This window comes from Cheilinus undulatus, linkage group 8 (genome assembly GCF_018320785.1).
Source record: "Cheilinus undulatus linkage group 8, ASM1832078v1, whole genome shotgun sequence".
In the NCBI taxonomy this organism is placed as follows: Eukaryota; Metazoa; Chordata; class Actinopteri; order Labriformes; family Labridae; genus Cheilinus; species Cheilinus undulatus.
In genome coordinates this window covers 33011136-33032846 of record NC_054872.1, presented here as the reverse complement: position 1 = coordinate 33032846, position 21711 = coordinate 33011136, and the positions used below count along the sequence as shown (strand labels likewise).

Sequence of the window (21711 nt, the reverse complement as noted above, 5' to 3'; positions counted from 1 at the left end):
TTTCATAAAAAATGCAAGTGAGTGACAAGTGATTTCAATATGTATACTTATTTCTTTTATGTAATGCTACTGCTCATAAACGAATACACAGTGCATGAAAACCCCTGTGCTTGTTATTGTGTTAAGGATTTATGCTGTTCCTAAATATATTTGGAGGAACTCGGTGATGAGATATAGGCTGACAAAACATACAATAAAATGGTTTGAGTCCAGCATGACTTCTATGTTTAATCTATTTATAATAGAGCTAATTTAATCATTTTGAGGTTTTTAGCCCATTCAAACCTGTTAAAACCACATTTTACAACACAAATGCATTCAATCTTGGACTAGTTTTGAGTCATATTTTTGTTGTGTAAAATTATTACAGTTTGATAAAGGTGCCTTTCAGGGGTGGAGCTAGACCTTGCCAACATTAGGGGCTTAGCCCAAGAGGGTCCAGGGGCATTCTCCCGAGAGATTTTTCCTGCTTTACAGACACTATTTAATTGATTTTAAGCCATTTGTATTCATTGAATGCACATGTTTTATTTGGGAGAACTTAAAGTACCTATTAGAAACAATGTTTATGATTTTAAAGTGTTGAGTATTCACCTGTAACCTAATTACGTATGTTTTTTTTTTTTTTTTTTTCCAAAGGCAAGTAGCATAACAGAATTTAAAAACTGGCCTCATCTATAGGTACTATGTGATCTATTCCTTTCAGACTCGCTCTGTTTTCTGCTCTCTCTTCCTCCTCTAATCTTCTTTCATTCTCTCCCTTTCTCTCTCTGCTCCACTCTTTTACTCCTGGATGGAAGTTTGCTCCACTGAAAGAGGAAAATAGAAAAACAAGGAGTTTTAGATTCATGACCATGATATTACCGTTAAAAGATCAAGTTTTACATGTATCTTAGTCACATCAACTCTTGGCTCCTCTGGCATCTTTTCTGTAACTGCCTCTCTTTCACTTCCTCTTTTCTACCTCCCAATTCTCTGTTATTCACATTTTCTTTCACTTCATGTTTCATGATTCCTCAAATCTGAATGCAGCCTCACTTTTCTTAATAATTCTCTTCACCACACATTTCCTTCCCTTTTTTCCTGATGTCCGTTGTTTCTCTCCACTTCATCAGCACTCCTCTTCTGTAGAATCTTCTTCTTCAGCTGCTCCTTACTCATCTTTTCTTTGCAACTGTCCTCCACTCAGCACCTTTATTTATTTTTATCCTTCCATTAACTACAAACTACTAAAAAGCAAACCACACCCATAGGCACCAGCCAGGTATGTAGGATTTTCTTCAGACTTGTGTGGGGCATCATCCCCCAGAAATCTTTCAGGTTTAAAATATTTATTTTCTATATTGTGGGGTGTTTTGCACTGTTTTTTTTTTAACTAAAATGAAGTGGCTAAATTAACATTTTCAAGTTACTGTTTCCACATTACTGGAGTCAATAAGGTCAGACTAAAGTCTAAGTCTAAAAGCCACATAATATTTTCTATGTATAAGATCCAAGATAAAGTAGAAACCAAATCCTGAGAGAGGGTCATGATTGCCAATATTTTAAAGAGTGGATAAGGTCGTGTTTTCTATCTAAAAAAAATTGAAGAGATCATGAAATACTCCAGCCTATACTTCAGCAGAAACATGGTTTCTTTTAGATCATCTTTTATTCTACATGACTTGTGTCTGTCCATTGCTGGTGCCTTTGTAATCATAGTGTTAGGGCATCAACCATGGGAACGATATCCCTCCAAGTCGGGGTGCTACTTTTGTCGTATTTCATCTTTTTTGTTCAAAAAGAGCAATCAACAAAAAATTGAAAGTATGGAGACATAAAAATAGATTTAGAATGTTTGAAAGCGTTAGCACGAACAGATCCTGGACTCAGTCACAAGTATTAACACCAGAACCTCTATCGGGTCCAATTTACCCGCGGCTGTTCTTCAGTTGTGTCTCATTTTGTATTAATAACAATTTTAAAGTCTGTCAGTCATTGAATTTTCATAAAAGTTTGTTTTGTAGCACCTAATGTTTTAAAAAATTGTTTGTGTAGCTCAAAGATTTATAAACGGCTATTTATACCTAGAACTGCCATGCCAGTAAAATTTACCCTGTTAAGGAAGCATTGATTTTCCCTGTTTCATTTCACACCAGCGGATGAACAATCGGCATTGCCATCAAAACACCGTCTTTATTGCTGTAATCAGAATACTACAGGATACTACAGGCAAAAAAATCAGATTTGTTACTGTGAAATGTCATTAGATTTGCTCAACTCTTAGAGTGAAAGAGAGTCTGGTGTTGGGGAAGTTTCAGGATTAAGCGATCAATCTTACAACGATTTTGGATGTGACAGATCATAATCCGATCTGATGATCTAGCCTCAGCACCACCTCTTAAATGAGAAATCACGACCCAAATCCCTAAAAAATTTCAACAACATATTATTTTACTTAAAAAATTAAATTTGTACCATATATAAAACAAAACTAACTGAGGGAAGATACAGGACAAGCAAATCCCTAAGCTGATATGCATGAATACATTGTATTTTCTTCCGTTTCCCCTGGTAAGAAGGAAATCTTGGCTGTTTTCTGGATTTTCCAGAAATTAGCACCTGAAGTTTCAAAAATCAGTTTTGTTTCCCTTGTTTATCAAGTTAAGATCTTGCTAAAACCGCAAAAATAAACTTATTATTATGGAAAAATAGAGTAAAATAAAATCAATCTGTCTGTTTAGACCTTTCATACATCAAGGTCTTTGTTTTTTTTTTCAGGCCTCTTCCAATAGCTTTGCGGCCCACTTTTTGGGTCCCGTCCCACCAGTTGAGAACCACTGATCAAGCTGTTTCTGTGGATAATAAGCTGTTCATTGTCTTTGGTTAAATAGTTGTTCTTTATCAGTGCTATTAATGAAAATCCATGCACTCTAATAATGGGTAAATTTTACCTGCTGGCTATTTTAGGTAGAGATCCCTGGTGGCTTTAGTGTTAAACACTTAATTTGGGGCAGAGAAAAGAGGTTACAGAAACGATGTATGTTTCTCACAAATTAGAGGTTAATATGTTAGATATTTGAACCTTTCATTTAAGACTGGATGTCAGTAACGTGACATTTTTATATCTGAGATCAGAGTCAGTGAAAAAGAAATGTAAAGTCAAACACAGAGTGAAATTGATGGTTGACAGCGTATGTTGAGAGAAAGCACACCTGTGGAGCTGTAACCCAGAAACAGATGATTGTATCTGCAGTCAGGACAGAGCTTCAAAAACAGCCAGAGATGGAGGGGGGAGGGGGGTCAAACACGGTGAAGAGAAGAAGGAGCCAACCTAAAAAAGAGCAAAGGAAACACAAGACATAAAAGACAAAATATTTTTAACTGAAGGCTGTTTTTACCAAATCACTTCTCTTTTATGGCTGAATTTTGACCAAATTCAACAAAAATTTCTTGTTAAAATTTCATAATTATGACACCAATAAAGAGCGAGTTCAGCAGAATAAGAGAAGTCTTCATAGTTGTGCAAGAAAAGACATGACTAATAAATGTTCCTGATATTTCTCCAACTGAAAAAAACTTCAAATCAACATTAGCTGTGATTCTCTAGCATTACTGCATTGTATTCAAAGGTTGCTGGGAAATAAAGGCACTGACATGAGCACTTATAAAGTATGTGTATATGTGAACTTTGACATTTAGGAAATATATTTGTACTGTTTGTATATATATATATATATATAAACCTATATCAATGAACTTTGGGGGCCAGACTTTCAAATTAATTGAAACAAAATAAATTTTTTGATCTAAATAACATACTTTTGTATTTATATTTGTACTTTCTTTCAAAACGTCAGTAATCTTTAAGCATGAACAGAGGGATCAGTCCCTATTGCCTAAACGCTAGGTTTAATGTCCTAGTGGTGAAAAAAAAGGAGGAAACACGTCTTCTGTTTTGATTCTTATGTGGGATAATCGCACTCTCCAAGAGCCTGAAGAGAAAAGTTGACACAGATTTAATCAGGACTGGACTGATAAGTACGGGTTCGTCATGCATCATATTTACTTAAAATAGCTGACAGATTGATTTGTAATAAATGGATCAAACATTTAGTCACTCCTGATAAATATGTTGCTTGGAGTTCATATTATAGCGATAGGGATTATAAGACAAAAGACACCCTAAAAATCACAACATCTATTTTCCTCCTCACATTTTCTGAATTAATCATCTTTTGGGGGCAGATGGGGAACTTTGGAGGGCTTGGTATGGCCCCTGGGCCACCAGTTGATTATTGCAGTATATTTCTTTTATTTTATTTAAATGGGGATGTTTATGTTCGTCTGTCCCATACAAAGTTACTGTTGTCCTTAAATGGGGCGGCCCGGGTTCAATTTTGGACTTGCAGCTCCTTTCCTACATGTCATTCCTCACTCTCTTACCCTGGTTCCAGACTCTATCCACTGACATATCCTATCAAAATAAAGGCATAAAAGCCACAAACAAATCTTATTAATAAATCAATAAATGTCACAATCACATTTTAGGCCCAAGTCGACCGGCTAGGGCTTTATGATTTAAAACGTGTAACATTTGTGACAAAGAATCAACAGTATATATGAAATTTATAATCACAGGAGCGGATATTTTTGGGCGTATATGAATCCAAAAGATAAAAGCCACGGGAAACTTACAAGTGATGTTGAGTGTCGAGAGTCTTCCTGTGTTCAGAGATCGGGAGTCGAGTGGAAATGTCAGATATTTTTCAAACAAACACTCCTTTTTTAAAGGCGGATGCACCTCCCTCGCTGATGATTGGTCTGCAAGAGTAGGAAACAGTCATTGATCAAAGCCAGAGTCAAAATGATGACCTTTGATTGGTTGATACAGAAAGAAAGCAAGAAGTCATTTATGTTAGTTTTAAAGTCTTGCAACAGCTGAATTTAGGGAAAAAAATGAAAAATAAAGGATTTGGTGACCGTGTCATATATCTAACAGCTATTTCTAATGTGCTCATGGTATTCCTCTCTTCTTATTTAGTTTTCAGTCTGTTCAACAGACACGCAAATGAAAATATAATCATAATTAGCTACATTTTAAATGGCTTTGCTTCCTTACAACACAAGAACCAAAATTTGTGAGGGGGGTCTCACTGGACCCTTTATCTATCTTTGTCCCGCTCTAAATAGCACACAGGCGGCTCACGGCCTCATTTACTGTAATTGCTGGGTTGATTTTTCCCTTGGTCTTATGATTGCACTGAATTATTCATAGTAGTGTTTTAGAATTTAAACCATGACCTAATGGTCCAGTCTTCATGAATGCTGCAGTTTAATGCAAATTACAAACGTAACATTTACTAAGAAACAGGCGGGTTAAAAGCTAACGGCTCGGAGGGAATACTGAACGGATGATCCGTGGCAGCTGTGCAGAGAGAGGATGTTATTGTTGTTTTCACATGATTGAATAAAATACCATCACTTTGAATCTTTAAATACAACCATCCGTGCATTTTTTCTGCTCTTATTAACAGTCATGTAGTTAAAACTCTGACATTTTCCATTTCCTACACTGACTGTCTTATCTCAGAGCAGTTATTGACCGTTAAGTGTATTAATAGTCAGAACGATGGGAGTAAATGCTGCCGTACGAACACAAGGAACTTTACACTTTGTAGTCTGAAATTTACAGCAAAATAAACACGATTTTAAATCTTATAGTCTGTAGAGCAATTGATCTTTTTTTCGAAGACTTTGTAGGTCAAGAGACAAGTTCTTTATTAAAAAGATAAAGGTTCTGACAATTACAGGTAAGAACCAAAGAAACACTGAGCAACAAGAGAGGTCTCTTTTGAAAGTTGTGTCTTTACTTCAATGATTGATAACCAGATCATTTCAATCTGTATCTGTATGCCGCTGTGCTCAAATAATGACGGATCATTCAGCTATCAAGACAAAAATCAGTGCTTTATTAAAAAACACCAACTGCATGTTCATCATTTGACGTTTTTAAAAATCCGAAAAGGAAATCAAATAGGCGGTTCAAAAAATGATTCATCTAAAGTTTAACTTAAGTTTGCAGAGTTCAAATGAAATTCTTATCCTCGTGACTTTTTCCATTTATTTTCTAAATGTTTTGCTTTAATCTAGTTCGTAATTTCATTTTTTTTTTAGGATATACTTTGGGCTTTTTGCACCTTTATTGATAGAGGAGGACAGTGGAAAAAATCGGAAACAGGGATGAGAGACATGCGGGAAAGGGCCACAGGCCAGATTCGAACCTGGGCCACCCGCGTACATGGGGCGCACTTTAAACCTCTGGGCCAGCCGTGCCACTAGTTCACAGTTTCTGTATTAAAAACCTGAAATAACAGAAGAATAAACAGACTGGCTTGTTTCTATATCACTATTTTTCAATGCTTTTCGGAGAATTGAATGCAGACTCTGTTAACTATTCCACTGAGTGATTGCTATAAAGTTGTCAAACCATGAATTTGGCAAGATGAATTATTTAAACAATGCACTTCTTAATGTGCAATTTAAAGTTAACTTAACATGAAAAGGTGATTGGTATGAATATAATTGATTCTAACTTAAAAAGTGATTTGAAAAAGTTTATAATTATATGTTCTTTTGGCAAGACATAACAAGTTTTCTTGAATGCATAACATAATATAGGGAATTGAAAAACTCAGAGTATCAAATTCTAACAATAAATCATCATTTATTTAACAACTGGTGAAATTTGTGAGTTGGAACAGTTTTGTTTTGCAAGTTTCTATGTCAAGAGAAATCAAGTTTTATTGACTGTTAAATGTATGCATTATTTCAACTCAGATGATTACATTCAAATAATAAATTATTTTTAATTAAGCGACTGAAATAAGTGCTGAAATAACGCTTTTCTTGAAGTTCAATTTACTCACATTTTTAAGGCAGCAATCGAACTTAAGTTTTTAAGTTGAATTAATATGATAATTTTTTTACAGTGTAAACAGGTGTGCAGGTAAGAAGTGCAAATATCTACAGTAACAAACATGGGCTTTGTGAATCTATCTATCAAAGAATCAGTAAGACTGTAGTCTCTTAATTGTTAGTTTGTCTTTTTACATTCAGGAGAATCATTTCTTTCATCATACCTAAAATCATGTGTCAGGTTATAAAGTGATGTTTGTAACACTTATTGAGTGAATTTGCAGCTGAGCAAGACGCAAACATCTGTTCGTTCTTATCTTCACTCATAACCTCATGTAGAACTCGCTGTAACAGTATTGTAACATCTGCGTGTTATAGCTTACCGTCAGACTGATGTGCACTACAAACATGCATGCATAATGACATTACCATTTTCAAAACTGTCTACTAACTACTAATCATGGGCTGGTATATGGGGGCAAAGCAAAAAAAAATCAATAAATATTCATACTGTCATCAATAAAGAAAATACCATTTAAGGCTGCTTTTTAGGTTTTTTCGCTGGATTTGAATCTGGGCCTTCAACTTGAAGGTTTATAGCCTCCATACATGGTGTATAGCCTAACTGCTAGGTCATAGGTGCCCCTCAATTACCATTTATAAACAATATTTTTTTGTCTTTAGCCAATAAAATTTGCTAACCATATCAAAACAAATCAAATCTCAAACTATCAGTCAAAGTGTGCATAGTTGGGGCATCAGGAGTGTAGTGGTTTTGTCCGTGCAGCCCATGTTTAGAGGTTGTTGTCCTCAAAGCCTCGGTTCAAATCCAGCCTGTGGCTTCTTTACTGCACTTCATTCCCCACTCTCTCTCCCCAGTTTCTGACTCTATTAACCGTCCTGTCTGAGTAAAGGCATAATGCCTAAAAATAAATCTTGAAAAAACAGAAGTTTTTATAATAAAGGTGCTTCTGATGTATGCAGGCTCCAGTGCATTTGGAATACAAAAACAACTCTTTAAAATCCAAATATAGCTTGAAGGCTTAGAGGCTCTGGGTTCGTCTGAGTTTCATTTTCCTGTACCACGTCGAGGCATTTAAGTTTTAGGCAAAGTATCAAAATAGAAAATCCTTTTTCATATAATTTTAAGTCGCTTTTGCTGGAGGCCAGCTCGTCCCAAGCTTACTAATGACAGCTACAGGGATCAGGTGAGGGACTGTAGCAGAAACACAGAACTGAGGTGGTTTAGAGACAAGAACCACAACAAGGACAAAACAAACATCTCACACACGTCTCATGTGTCTCTCTGAGGTTTGTCTGCCTGCCTTCATGAAGCGCTCACACCTGCTACTGTTCCCTCTGAGCTCAAAATGAAAAAACAACGAGGCCTCTTGTTTTCTCTGCTATGGCTCACAAACAGAAACTTTAACATCTACAGCCCAGAGCAATCCGCTTTTTGAATTAAAGTTAAATGTTACTGTCGCAAAAAGGCTCCAAAGTACGCTTCGTTTTATCTGACAGAGGATTAACGTCTGCTTTTGAGCTGTGATTTGGTTGGAAAACACCTGAAAGTGAGGAGTTCCTCATTAGTCAGAGACATAAGGAGCAGGTTCGACCACATCGAGTCATCACTGAAAGAGAAAAGACAAAAAGTGTGGGCCAAGAGTCAGAATATGGAGTGATTCACAAGTTTCCCCAGCCTCCATTTTCTCCTACAGAGGGTTTCCCTCAACATGTTGTTGCTACTCTCTATCCTTCACTCGTTTTTGTGTTTAATAGCCATTTTAGATAAATGATGTGCCATTTGTATGGCAGCCTAATAACGCCAATAAAAAGATGATGATTAAAATGCTCATGATGAGTGTCATTATGAGATGAAAAGTCAGTTTTGGTAGAAGATAAAAAAGACAAAAGACATGAGATAGTAAGGTATCATAACATGAACAAAGTTTGATTTATAAGTAAAATGTCAGTTATATGATGAAAGCTCAAAATTATATGGTGACAAAAATTATGAGGTTAACAGTCACAGATCGCTGGTGTCAGGCCAAAATCTTTTATCTCCATTTTTCATGAATTTAATTTTTCTTTCATAAATCTGCTCTGTTGGTCACCCTTGACATCTTTTAGTTGGATTTCAACAAAAAGTTCCAAAAAAGATGCAGACTATGACCACTCAGTGTTAAATTATTTTTTGGAGATATGAGTTTATTTGTTTGTTTCTTTTTTAATTAATCTTAAATCATGAAAATGTGCTACAAAAACCTACAAATAAATACAAGACATATCAAAACATTAAACAGAAATGAACACATAAAAACAACAAACAGCACAACACAGAAAACGTGTCAGAATAGCAGTAAATGCCATGAGCAGAGCCTACAAAATAAAATCGATCACAGAGGCGACCATTTCCTTGCGAAAACCACAAGAACATCTCTGAGTTCATGTGATAATCTTTCCAACAGCAAAATATATTTTATATCATGCTGTAATTGCCAGGGGGCTCCTTTGCGAGATATCCAGCATGTAACGCACCTCTCAGAATGAACTAGTACCTTAAGAATTGAAGGATATAAAATCCAAATATTTTCTTTTTCTCACTTTAGACTGATTGCTTGTAAGTTGTAATTGTAGGACATGACCACATAAGACGGCCATAAGTGCCACAGTTAGTTTTACATTTCTGACATAATGAGGAACGTAGAAAAAGAGGTTTTTGCGCCATGCCAGTTAAATAGAAAATAGAAAATAGAAATTATGAGAAAGTAATTCATAATTATCTAATCAAATTATGATTGAAAAAGAAGCTACGACTTGAAAAGTAAAATTTATATGTCTTGAGTATGAATTTAAAAGGTACAACTAAAACTAAAAGTCATAGCTACAGGATATTATGTCATAATTATGAGTTTTTAAAATCAAAATTGTCAATTAGACATAAATATGTTACTAAATGATTAAAAAAAGAAGTTCAAATTGCTTTATATGTTAAAAATGATAGAGGTATGTCTTAAGTAGAACACTGAAAGGTCATAAAAGTCATAGTTAAAAGATTTAAAAATCTTTATAATGACATAAAAAGTTAAAATTATGAATATTAAGTCATAATAATTGAATAAATGGCCAAAATTATGAAATAAAAGGGTAAAAGTTATGAGATAAAAACTCAAAGATATGATATAATTTTGTTTTTATTCTCTCATAATTATAAAAAAATATAATTCACTGTAAATGTTTTTGACTCATATCTCTTTTCTTTCTTTGTGCTGGCATAAATGGGCTACCGTAGATTTAACCAAGGCAGGGCCAAACTTATTTCATATAATGAAAGTGCTTACAAGTAACTTATTTGTAGTGTATGTTAGTGTCTGAACCTGTTGTGGTGTTTAAGAAATCAACAAAATGTCAGTGGAAATGAAGCAAAGAATCAGAAACGATTGACATTCTGCTCAGTGACTGAGAACTGTTGGTCTGTGATGAGGGGAACTTCATTCAAGCTTCTTTGAAACCTCAGAGTTGTGAAACAGAACACAACTCCCACTCATCATTTCATCTCCATCATGAACGGATGGTGAAGTTATTTTTGTGTCACCGTTTTGTTTTTAAGCTGCTACATAATCGTTTCATCAGAATGGAAAAAACAAATATTACGTCATTTGTTCCAGTCAGCTCAAGACCAGGAAGGATCATCAAAAATGAACAGGTTATTTAAGTCAAGTCATGTTTGTGTGATATTAACAAGAAATGCAAAGAGATTACAAACTGCATAATGTGTTAAAGCACGTTGTCATTGTACCGTTTCCATTTCCAATCAGATGATCAATGGAAGAACTGCCCACACACCTACTTTACACATGTTTACAACACGATTTCTGAAGCTGAAGTAACCACATTCTTGTAGAAATCCTTCTGACCTCTTCATCTACCCGTTTGTTGAGCTCAGTCACTGAAACCAAATACAGACTGGAAAAACAAACCATACTGACATCCATTCTTTACGTCTTAATGAAATAGCTTCCCTGCAACAGCCTCAAGTAAAAATCAATTTTCAATTTCATAGCATCCATAAATGTTTCACCCGCTGATGAATGACAGAACATTTAGCCTTAGTATGTGTACGTTTAGTTTCACATTATGCTTTATGTTCCGTGTTATGTTAAAGAACTGTTAACAAACAGATCTATCAAGTTAGGGTAACTGCACAAGTTTGGACATTAAGATGGATTTGCTCCAGTAGATTCAATCCAGGCTGAAGGCCTTTGTACTTTATTCAGTATTCTGCTTTTATATTATTCTATAGTCTGTAAAGGCAAAAACACAGACATATCTTCATATAGACCTAAATTTATGTTGCTTATTCAAAGGTTTAACTCTTCAGGACGTGAAAAAGAAAAAAGGAGTCTGTAGCTGTAAATGTATCATTAATTTCACAATAAATATAAAAAAACTATCAAAATCACAAAGAAGGGACATGTTTCTGATACATTTGGAGATTAACTGGAGAATTGTAATCAAGGGAAACTCTACAGCCCCTCATTATGATCCAGTTCTGTCTAGATTCCAGATTTTGTGCAGTGGAAATAACAATTGGCAATTGGGGTGGGAATTGTAGAAATTAGGATAATAGGACAGGGTAGGACAGGACAGGTCGGGGCAGGACAGGACAGGGCAGGGCAGGACAAGACAGCACAGGACAGCCCAGGACAGGACATGATAACATAGTTGTTCTGAAGTTGAGTGCAGAGGCACACTGTTGTGCCATCAGGAAAGAGAATAATGATACAATGCACAATAAATGACTCAATATGATGTGATGTGATGTGAGACGCTGCCAGATGATGTAATGCCATGAGATGGGATGAGATGACATGTGATAAAATGAGATGTGATGAAAACAGTCTGAGATGTGATGTGACATCATGCAAGGAAATGCAATGTGATGCCATGAGATGAGATGAAATAGTATTTGATGCAATGCAATGCATTGCGATACAATGTAATGCGATACAGGTGATGCAATAAAGGTGATACAATAAAGGTGATGCGATACAGGTAATGATGCAGTGCGATGCGAGATGATGCGAGGTGTTGCAATGCAATATGATGTGATATGATGCGATGCAGCGCCATGCTAGACGACCCATTGCAATTAGATGAGCTGAGATGCAATACACTACAATGTGATGTGATGCGATGAAATGCAATGGCATTAGATGACATTCTATTAGATATCATGAGATACAATGCTATGCGATGCAAAGCAATGCAATACATTTCAAAACAATAGGATACCTGATATGATGCAATTCAATGCACTTTGATTGATTCTGCCAAATACGCTGTGATGCAGTCTAATACAATAGGGTACAATATGATACAATAATGCAATTTAATGCAATTTGATGCAATGCAATATGGTGCAGTTCAATATAAAACATTATCATATGATATTATGAATTGCAATACTATATGATACTTTTTCTTTTTATATAATTTGATCTGATGCAAAGCGATGCAATACAACATGATACATTCTGAATCAATACATTATGAAACTGCACAACATAATACTTTACATTTTAATACGATGTCATGCAATACACATTAATTTGCCCACAATAATGATAATATCACAATGCTGAGATAGTAACCTAGCACATTAAGCACCACTGTGCATTTTTTCTGCTCAATATCAGTTTTTAGCACCAGCGACTCAGTGACTTTATCACCAAAGTCAGGATGTCAGTTTATTGCTGTACTAATATTTTGTCCCAACATTGATATGCAATAGTTGATTAATATCCCAGTCAACAATGGCACCATATTTAGAGTCGACTGCTTCCATTATTCCTGATTTGAGGTAGTAGGCTGCCTGCTGGCATTCCTTTATAGTTTGGGTGCAAAGACCTCAATTTCTTATCTAACACTAATTCACCACATTAATCAGTTGCCTCAGCACTGATTTGGTTGAAGATATATACTGTGTTGTCTGATTTCTCTTAAATGTGTCTCACATCATAAGCATAATTTAAACCGTATAAACAGGACAAACCAAAACTATTATTCTCATAAATACAAAGCGAGTTCAGACATATACTATTACACACGTTTGAACACAGCGTTAGCACATTTAATCCTGTTTCATTTCCTGGTTCGCTGCACATTACCCTCAGCCTACTGGGAGCCATCTTCTTGTTCAGCATTTTACGTCACTATAAAGCTGCAGAGCTAACACACATTAGCGGCAATCAGTCATGATGAACCAGACATTTAAGCACCGACCCCAAAGATCAGAAAGTAACAACAGACAATTGAAACCTGCTAAGAGCTGAAGCTGAAAGGGGAGTTTACAGGATGGGGTTACAGATTACTTCAGACTGAAGGATTGTGAATTGTTTTGAGTGCAGTGTGAGCTCAGATCACTAGCACTATCATGTTTTAATCTTAAAATTGCTAAAAATGCAGCTGATTTGTAGTTTCTTAAATCAAACTGCTTTTGCAGGAGTTTATGTAGAACAGTTCTTAACTGTGTTTGTCATTTGCAGTAAAAATTTACTAAAATCAGGTTCTCTAAGCTACAGATGTTGCACAGATGGTGTTTTCACAATAACAGAAATACCACTGGAAGGCACAAACGCTGTTTTATACATTTCAGTTTCACTCTGGTATGATTGTGTATGGGTGTACTGATGTTTATTCATTTGTGTAGGACAGACACTGAGAGAGAAAACTAAAAGACATGAGAAGGGAATCCTATTGTCTCATATGAAAACACCTCCAGTGCAACTGAGGCTTTGTGTTTTCACAACAGAGTTGGAGAGATGCAGTCTGGTGATCGCCTACAGAAAGGACAGACATTCAGCCTCTAGACGTGAATTTTGACTTGTAATTCATCACTCTGAGTGGGAGAAAAGGGAGATTTTCCTCTTTATATAACAATGAAAATTAATCTTTTAGAATCACTCTTCAAGTAAGGAGCATGAGACAGCACAACAGCATGAGAGAATCAGTGGCAGACACTTTTAAAATGCATGCAAAGTGAAGCAGAGGATGAAAGAGGGCACTTTTAAATCAAATGTTCATTTTCATCAATAAAAACCAAACAACAAAAAGAGAAATCAGTAAATCAACTTAACAGGTGGTTGCACAGCAGTGCTGTTTTCTGGAGACGAGTGGGACTGTAAGATAACTGAATACCGACAGGCAGACTGTTGTTGAGCTGAGATGCCATTGCCACAATACTTGATCAACCTTTATCCTTTACCCTGGACTCTGAAATAGCCAGCACCCATGATACAGATTATCCAAGAGGCCTCTGTGGTCTGATGAACTTCACTGCCTAGACATTTGAAGTGTTGCAAGTCCTTGTTGTGATTTTGAAATTCTCTTTTAAAACCTAAAATCCTTTTCACTTCAAAGAGCCTTAAACTGGGGTGATTTTCCAAACATGTGAAGCATACTGCAGGTCTTCCATATCTCCAGGCAAAAAGGCCAGCAAACAGGGTGTCTAAATACTCTCAGTGTGAGGAAATAAAAGCATGAACATTTTTCTTTGTAATGCTAGAGACAACACCAATCTAATTCTGGAAATGGTCCTTAATTATATCTACTAACCTCTGTTCACAGGATCTTTTATTGCTGTCTGTCTCAAAGGTCAGAACAAAACTTAGAAAAAGGACATTTAAGTTTCCTCCCTTTGCCTAGAACGACCTGCAAAAAGACTTGATCTCAGTGGATACTTTTAAGAGAAAGCTAAATGACCTGGAGGCAGACACATCTGGCAGCAGATGTTTAACTTACATATGTGGTCGATTAGAACATATTTGCTGCTGAAATCTGTTATCTGTCTCTAAATGCCTTTTGTCTGTGTATCTTGTACTGTGTCTGCTGTGTATGATGGCTCTTTGTATCTCTGTGAACTGTGCTGCTGCCTATCTTGGCAGGACGCTCTTGAAAAAGAGATTTTTAATCTCAACAAGATCCCCCCCAGTTAAGGTTACATTTTTTAAGTTGGTCAAAAGAAATAAATAAATGAAAAATATTAAAATCTATTACGCAATACTAAACCCAAGTTTTACCGGGGTTCTTGGTATACAACATTAGCACACCAAGCATTGTCTGATCTTGATTTCAGAGATGGTGGTGAGAACTTCCATTTTATTAGAATTAGAGTAAAGTAATGGGAAAAGAGAGGTAAATCTGTGTATCATCAGCATAACAGTGAACTGTGGTTATGATTGAGAACGTTATGGCCAAATGGTAAAGTGTGGAGCTGAGAAAAGTGAAAGGGACCAAGAGTTGATCCCTGAGGTATGAGTCAAGTTTGTTCAGGGAAGGAGGCAAATGAAACTCAAGGACATAAACTATCTATACAATAAACATGAGGACAACAACCTAAAGGCTATTCCGGGAAGTCTATTATGAGCTTATAAGACCATATATGGTATCCAAAGCTGCACACAGCCTCAACTAAATATGATCCAAAAATCTATATGTTTTTTACAATATACACATTACAACGTTACAATGTCATTTAGCAGACGCTTTTCTCCAAAGTGACGTACATTCAAGAGCAAGAACAACACAAGCAAAGATCAAGACAAGAAGAAACAACATCAGTAAGTGCCACAAAGTGCTTCAAGTCCAATTGGACACAGGTGCTGCCATACAATGTTAAAGGCAAAGCACATAATGAATACAAGTATATATATATATATATATATATATATATATATAAACATCAACAATGAAACAACGAAACTATGAGATCTCTCATCATCACGATCCATTAGCACATTAGCACAGTAGATTTGACATACAGCGTTCAGGTTAAAGATCTAATATGCATGTTTGAGGTTTTCATTTTTATCAGTATTTCAATTCAATTCAAGTTTATTTATATAGCACATTTAAATCAACTTCAGTTGTCCAAAGTGCTTCACATGAAGGAACAGCAAAAACCGTAAAATAGAATACATTCACATAATATCATTCATAAAAGCAGACAAATAAGTACAAGTCATGAGTTCCAAGATATCCTATCTAGCTAGTATGAAACACCAGGGAGAATAGATGGGTTTTCAGTCTAGACTTAAACTGGATCAGACTCTGAGGATCTGACAGACAATGAGAAACTGTTCCACAGTCTCGGCACTGCCACTGAAAAGGCTCTGTCACCTCTGGTCTTAAGCCTGGCTTTGGGCACAGCCAGCAGGAGCTGGTCAGCCGACCTCAAGGCTCTGAGGGGAGTATAGGGCTGCAGTAACTCCCTCAAATTAACTGGACCCATAAAGTGCAGACATTTGTACACAGTCAGTAGCATTTTGAATTGCACCCAAAATGCGATAGGGAGCCAGTGCAAGTTGCGCAGCACTGGTGTGATTTGCTCCCGTCTCTTTGTTTTAGGCAGGAGACGAGCTGCAGCATTCTGGACGTTTTGTAAATGCTGCAGGGAGCCCTGGTCCAACCCTACATACAAAGAATTACAAAAATCCAGACGTGATGTTACAAAGGCATATATTTAAATATATTTAATCCGGAGAACCTCACTGAGGTTAGGAATTTGATTTATAAGAGTGTCCTGGCCAAGACAGGCAGCAGCACCATTAACAAAGAAACAGACATTAAAAACAGAGTAATTACAAGTGCATAAAAAAAAAAAAATCCTAGGTCAGAGAGCAAAAAGTAATCAGTCAAATCATCTTCAAACTGATGCATCTTCCTGCCGTAAATCTCCCTTTAAAAAGATTCGGAGACCAGCTTCTCAAGGCTGCAGGAGCCGCAAACCTGAAATTCCTTTAGCCATTTTAGGACGAACTTTGGGAACAGATAGGAAAAGTAAATTTTGTGAGTGAGTCAGAAAGTAAAGATTTTAACCTCAAGCACTTTCACATGAATAAAATCAGTCTGAGGGAAGCAAATTTAGTAAAGCCTTATAAATAATGATATGCCAGTGATTTAGCCTACAAGTCATCAACGAAGGCTAACCAATTCAATCATTCAGGTTGCAATGAAACCTCAGCGCCCAATGGTAAGCAGTATTCAAAAATGTAAGGCATTGAGTAGATGCATGCATGTACAGAGCATAAGCGTAATTAATCAGCCGTATAAAAGTGGAGGGGACAAGTCTTTTCTTTGCATTAAAAAGAAAAACAAGACTTATTCCTAAAATAAATACCCAGCCGAAGCTTTAACTTCTTTACAAGTTGCTCAGTATGAAGCTTAAAAGTAAGAAGGTTCAGCTCCTTTTTCGTTGAGTTTTGCTTTGTTAGGATTCAAAACAGATTATAACTCACACATTGTCCTGTACAATATAAAAGACTTCTTGTGAGTGCCAGAAAGCCTGATGCTATGTAGGAGCAGAGCAGTAAATGACAGTGTCATCAGCTTATAGATTCAATTTTTCATTGGGAACATTACAAGCGATACTGTTGATATAAAGTGTAAATAACGGACTGAGCCCTGATGCACTCCATTTTGAACCTCAAGGTATGAAGTAAATCCCTCATCCTGTACACACTGCATTCTGCTAAATAAATCATTTTCAAACCAACAGACTGAATGTTCTGACAGACCGATACAGCACAGCCTGAAAGACATGCTCAACAGAGCTACAGATAATACGTTTGTACAATTCATAACATCTTTTTATTCATAGTCTTCTGGACTTTAGCATGATAAAGCAAAAGACTGCTCTTTGACTGGTATTTCTTGCCAGTCATGTTAACTCTTGTTAGTTCATCTGTTCTCAGAAGACAGCACTAAAAAAGATGTTACAAAGGTTTTAGCCGTCGGGATGTGGCAGAAATAAAGCTGTTTAGGATGCTGAAGTCTGCTGATTCATTTTATCTTTAATATCGTATATGCAAACAAAGACTTGTGTGCGTGTAAAATCTCTGTTCAGGTTGTTTTTTCCAAATGCAATTTGGGCTAAGTTGCGACAGATATTTTTGACACAGGTTTTAAAGCCTATCTTTAGGTTTTTGGCCTTTAATTTTGATAGGACAGCTGAAGGAAGACATGAAACATGGGTAAAGGGAGTGGGGGAAGACATGCTTCAAACAGCGCCCAGAGTGGGAACCAATCCTGTGACCTGTGCTTAATGACTGCAGACTCTACACAGGCACCTTTTCCACCAGTTAAGCCTAACCAGCCCTCCTTATGACAAAGTAATTAACACTGAAAACTCCCATGTTAAAATGTAGCGTCACAAAAATAATAATAATAATAGGCAGAGAGCCCAAATGCCCTCCTTCTCTGAATGTGTCCCACCCTTTGGAAGAGAAGCCAAAGACCAGAAAACATGGATAAAGTAAACTATGCTCCAAAGACAGAAAAATAGATTTTAGAGAATGTAGACCGTCTTGGGTGGTTGGTGTCTTATTTATTATGCACGTTTTAAGACGCAGTACAAGTAAAGTCACGGTCAGACATTAAAACAATCCACAGAGAAAGCAAAAAAGGAGCACCCTCCAAACAATAAACTCCTCATGGTGCATGACAAAAAAGACTGACTAGAAAATGAGACGTCAGAACTCAAAAATGTCATTTTAGGTAGTTTTATTTAGGCAAGGCAATGGACGTGTTTCGACATTAAAACAATCCATTAATTTAAACTATCTTAAAGCCCAGTTATGTCTGGACTCTTGCAACCCATCAGTCTACATAGCTGGGTTTGAGGACCTGTGAGGGGCCAGGTGGTAGGGGAGTAGCATCTGAGTTTTCACTAACTAGAGCTTGTATGCACCAGAGTCTGGGTCTTTTGAAGTTGGCGATGCTGTGGCAACAAAGTGCCATGTGGCTAGTGATTTAATTGAGCGCTTATCCCTTAATTAAGGAACAATTTCTGTATCTTGTCTCAAATTGTAGAAAAAGTAGTTTCAGTAAACATGATTAGGTGAAGTAGACAAGCCATAGTTGGCCAAGAACAATGTGTCATCATGCTCAATAAATGCATTTGATTTATCCACCCAGACATAACGTAAAAGGAAAATCTGAAGTTCAAAACATTGTTACAAGACAGGGAACACAGATAGGAGTTATGACTGTTAGCAAGTGATACTGTACACCAGGAGAATAATAAATGTCTCTGCAACTGTAAGTTCAGATATTTTGTAAAGTCCTGAAATGTATTTTATTATTTATTTTAATGTAATTCTTATTTATAGTCCTAGAAGAAATAAAATATGTCAGTTATAAAAACGTCTCTTTTATATGCAGACTGTTTTGGTCGGTGTTTAATTACATTATCAGATGACATTGTTTTAGAATAAATTTGATGATACCTTACACGTAGCATGTGATACTACAGAGTATAGTGGTATGTCACATTTAATCTAAAGATGATAAGCTGTAGTTCATCTTCTACATCTTTAATCTCCCCACGACCTCCAACAGGATAAGCGGATGGATCTTTAATTTTACATTGGGACAATAATTGTGTAACAGTTTATTAAAATAATGTATAAAGCACCATTTCTTTTATTTTTGTGCACCTTGTTGAAAATGTCTGCAATGTTTACATACTGGTATGCTGCTCATATAAAAAAAAACGACTGCGATAAACCCTAAGTACAATACAGTACAGTATGCTTATATTTAGACCGTATTAAGAGCACCATGACACTGTTCCTCCACTGCTGATTTACTGAACAGATAACAAGCGGGACTTCAAACCCAGCAAGGTTAATATTTTTAACCTTATTCATTCCACACAGAAAAATGTTTTTAAAGTCACCGTACGCGCTCCTTAGTTTGTAAACAACACAAGAAATCAGCATCGTCTCTCTTCAAGTCTACGTCCAGTGAGTTACTAACTGCTGTTACATAAAAGTGTTGAAAAATGTAAAGACCATTCTTTGTTCTTCTGAATTATTCATTACTCACAAAAAATACTAATAATGCGATAAGTGGAATCCTTCTAAATAAAATGCGAAATGTACTTAGACCAATGGTTCTCAAAGTGGGCATCGACACTCAGAGGGGTCATGGGATGCTTTCCAAAATAAGGAAGAGAAATTTAAAATTAGTGAAAGAGGTTTATTTTATCCATTATGGCAAAAATAGCCTTAAAACGAGTTAAACTGAAAAGAAAACTGTAGCTATTAAGTGAAATTTTTGCTTGCATGTAAATTTTCTTAAAATCTAATTTTGTACATGATGCTTTGTGCAACATCGTACACTTTCACCACCTCCAGGAATAGTGGGGGTCTCTGGTCTCTAACGCTGCTACTTTGGGGGTAAAAAATTGAGGAACCCTTGCTTTAGACGAACAGAATTTTTGTCCTGGGATGAAATGGATTTCTATGCATGTGTCTTAAACAAAATGCAAACACTTCAGCTTTGAAACCTACAAACTGAACCCTGTGTTCACTACAGCGGCAGATCCTAATGCTTGTTATAGGTTGTATATTCTCTATCATATATCAAAAGAAAAAGATAAACTTCAAAAAGGAACTGAAAAGAACGGTCAAGATTTACTTATCATTGGTGCATGATTACACATGAAAATTTGGTGACTAGTTCAGTCAAACTGTGTGACAGATACATCGTTGGAAAGGCCTCATCATTTTGGATTATGTTTTTATGGCATCCATTGTTAGTTTTGACACTTCCAATATTACAGTGGAACGATACAGTGGGACGATTTAGATTTACTTTGAGATGGATACAAATATTTCTAGGAACATTTCTGGTACAGTGAAGTGGATTAAAATTCGAACAAAGGTTATTTTTCATACCATGGCAGGTTGCAGTTTGAACACTTATGGCACCAAATACGCACAGAAGAGATTTGTTGCACAAGAAACACAATTAGTATGTTTCCACCTGCAAAAAGGCCTCCAACTATTGCAAAATCAACTGGAATGTTACCAGCACTGTTGCACAAGTTTTTTGTCTTATTTCATCTTACAGTTCAGGAACGGAGAATCAGAAAAATCTATTTTAAGCATTTCTGATGTCATATTTTGAAATCCTTCTCAGAGCTGTCAGCAGGTAAAACAAAACACAGAGACGAATGGTCCTAAGGTTTCACAGTTTTATAGAAAACATCAAGATCATTACTATTATTTAAAATCTGTAATGAAACAGTTGATAGGGGCCTGTTTAATTTGATGTAATTCCTTCTTATGTCTATCCGTTTAATATCACTGAGCATTCAGCGAGAGCGCTGATGAAGATGGTCTCAGTTAAGGCAAATTCTGAACATTAGACTGACAACATCAGACAAGGCTGGAACAGATCAGTATGCTGAACGAGGCAGAGTTTTAAAAATGTGGCCTTGGATGAGACCAGATTTGAGAATTGCAACCCTGCCCTCCGTGCCCCTTGGCGTCAGCGGGAGTGATTCTTTGGCAGTGTCAGAAGATTTGTCAGGAGTTTTAGAATAAATTTGAGTCCTTGTAGGCAGATGTAACACAATTCTTAAGAAAGTATCTCCCCTCTTTGAAACTGCCCCTCATATCAGGTGCTAACAAATACTGAACATACAGTTTGTTTAGGAGTACTCACATGTGATGTCTTCAGTGCTGTGATGAGTACTTCACTGACATTTGGTAGACTGTAGGAACTGCAGGTGTCTTTCAGACTCAGACATACAGGAAGTCAGACACCACTATGATCCCATCCTTTCTCTTATGTGCTAAATGGATGCATACATTAGTTACACACACACACTGATTAGAAGGCTTGTAAAGTAGGCTTATATAATAAAAATACAAGAATTTATACAAAAGCACAGATATCCATTTCTTCACTCAAATATGTAAATAAGTTTGTGTACATGTTCTGCATGTGTGCATGTATGTATGT

At 36.3% G+C, this 21711-nt stretch overlaps 1 protein-coding gene across 1 annotated transcript in view; it reads right to left on the bottom strand.

Annotated features, from left to right (window-relative positions):
• The window catches only part of cd4-1 (CD4-1 molecule), a 33075-nt gene extending 11629 nt beyond the window's left edge, over nt 1-21446 (bottom strand). Inside the window, exons 1-3 of the mRNA XM_041793836.1 lie at nt 21412-21446; nt 4678-4803; nt 3195-3313 (exon numbers count right to left, since the gene is read on the bottom strand). The gene's annotated coding sequence lies outside the window, so the exon portion shown is untranslated. The remainder of the gene's footprint in view (nt 1-3194; nt 3314-4677; nt 4804-21411) is intronic.
• Nucleotides 21447-21711: the final 265 nt, after the last annotated feature.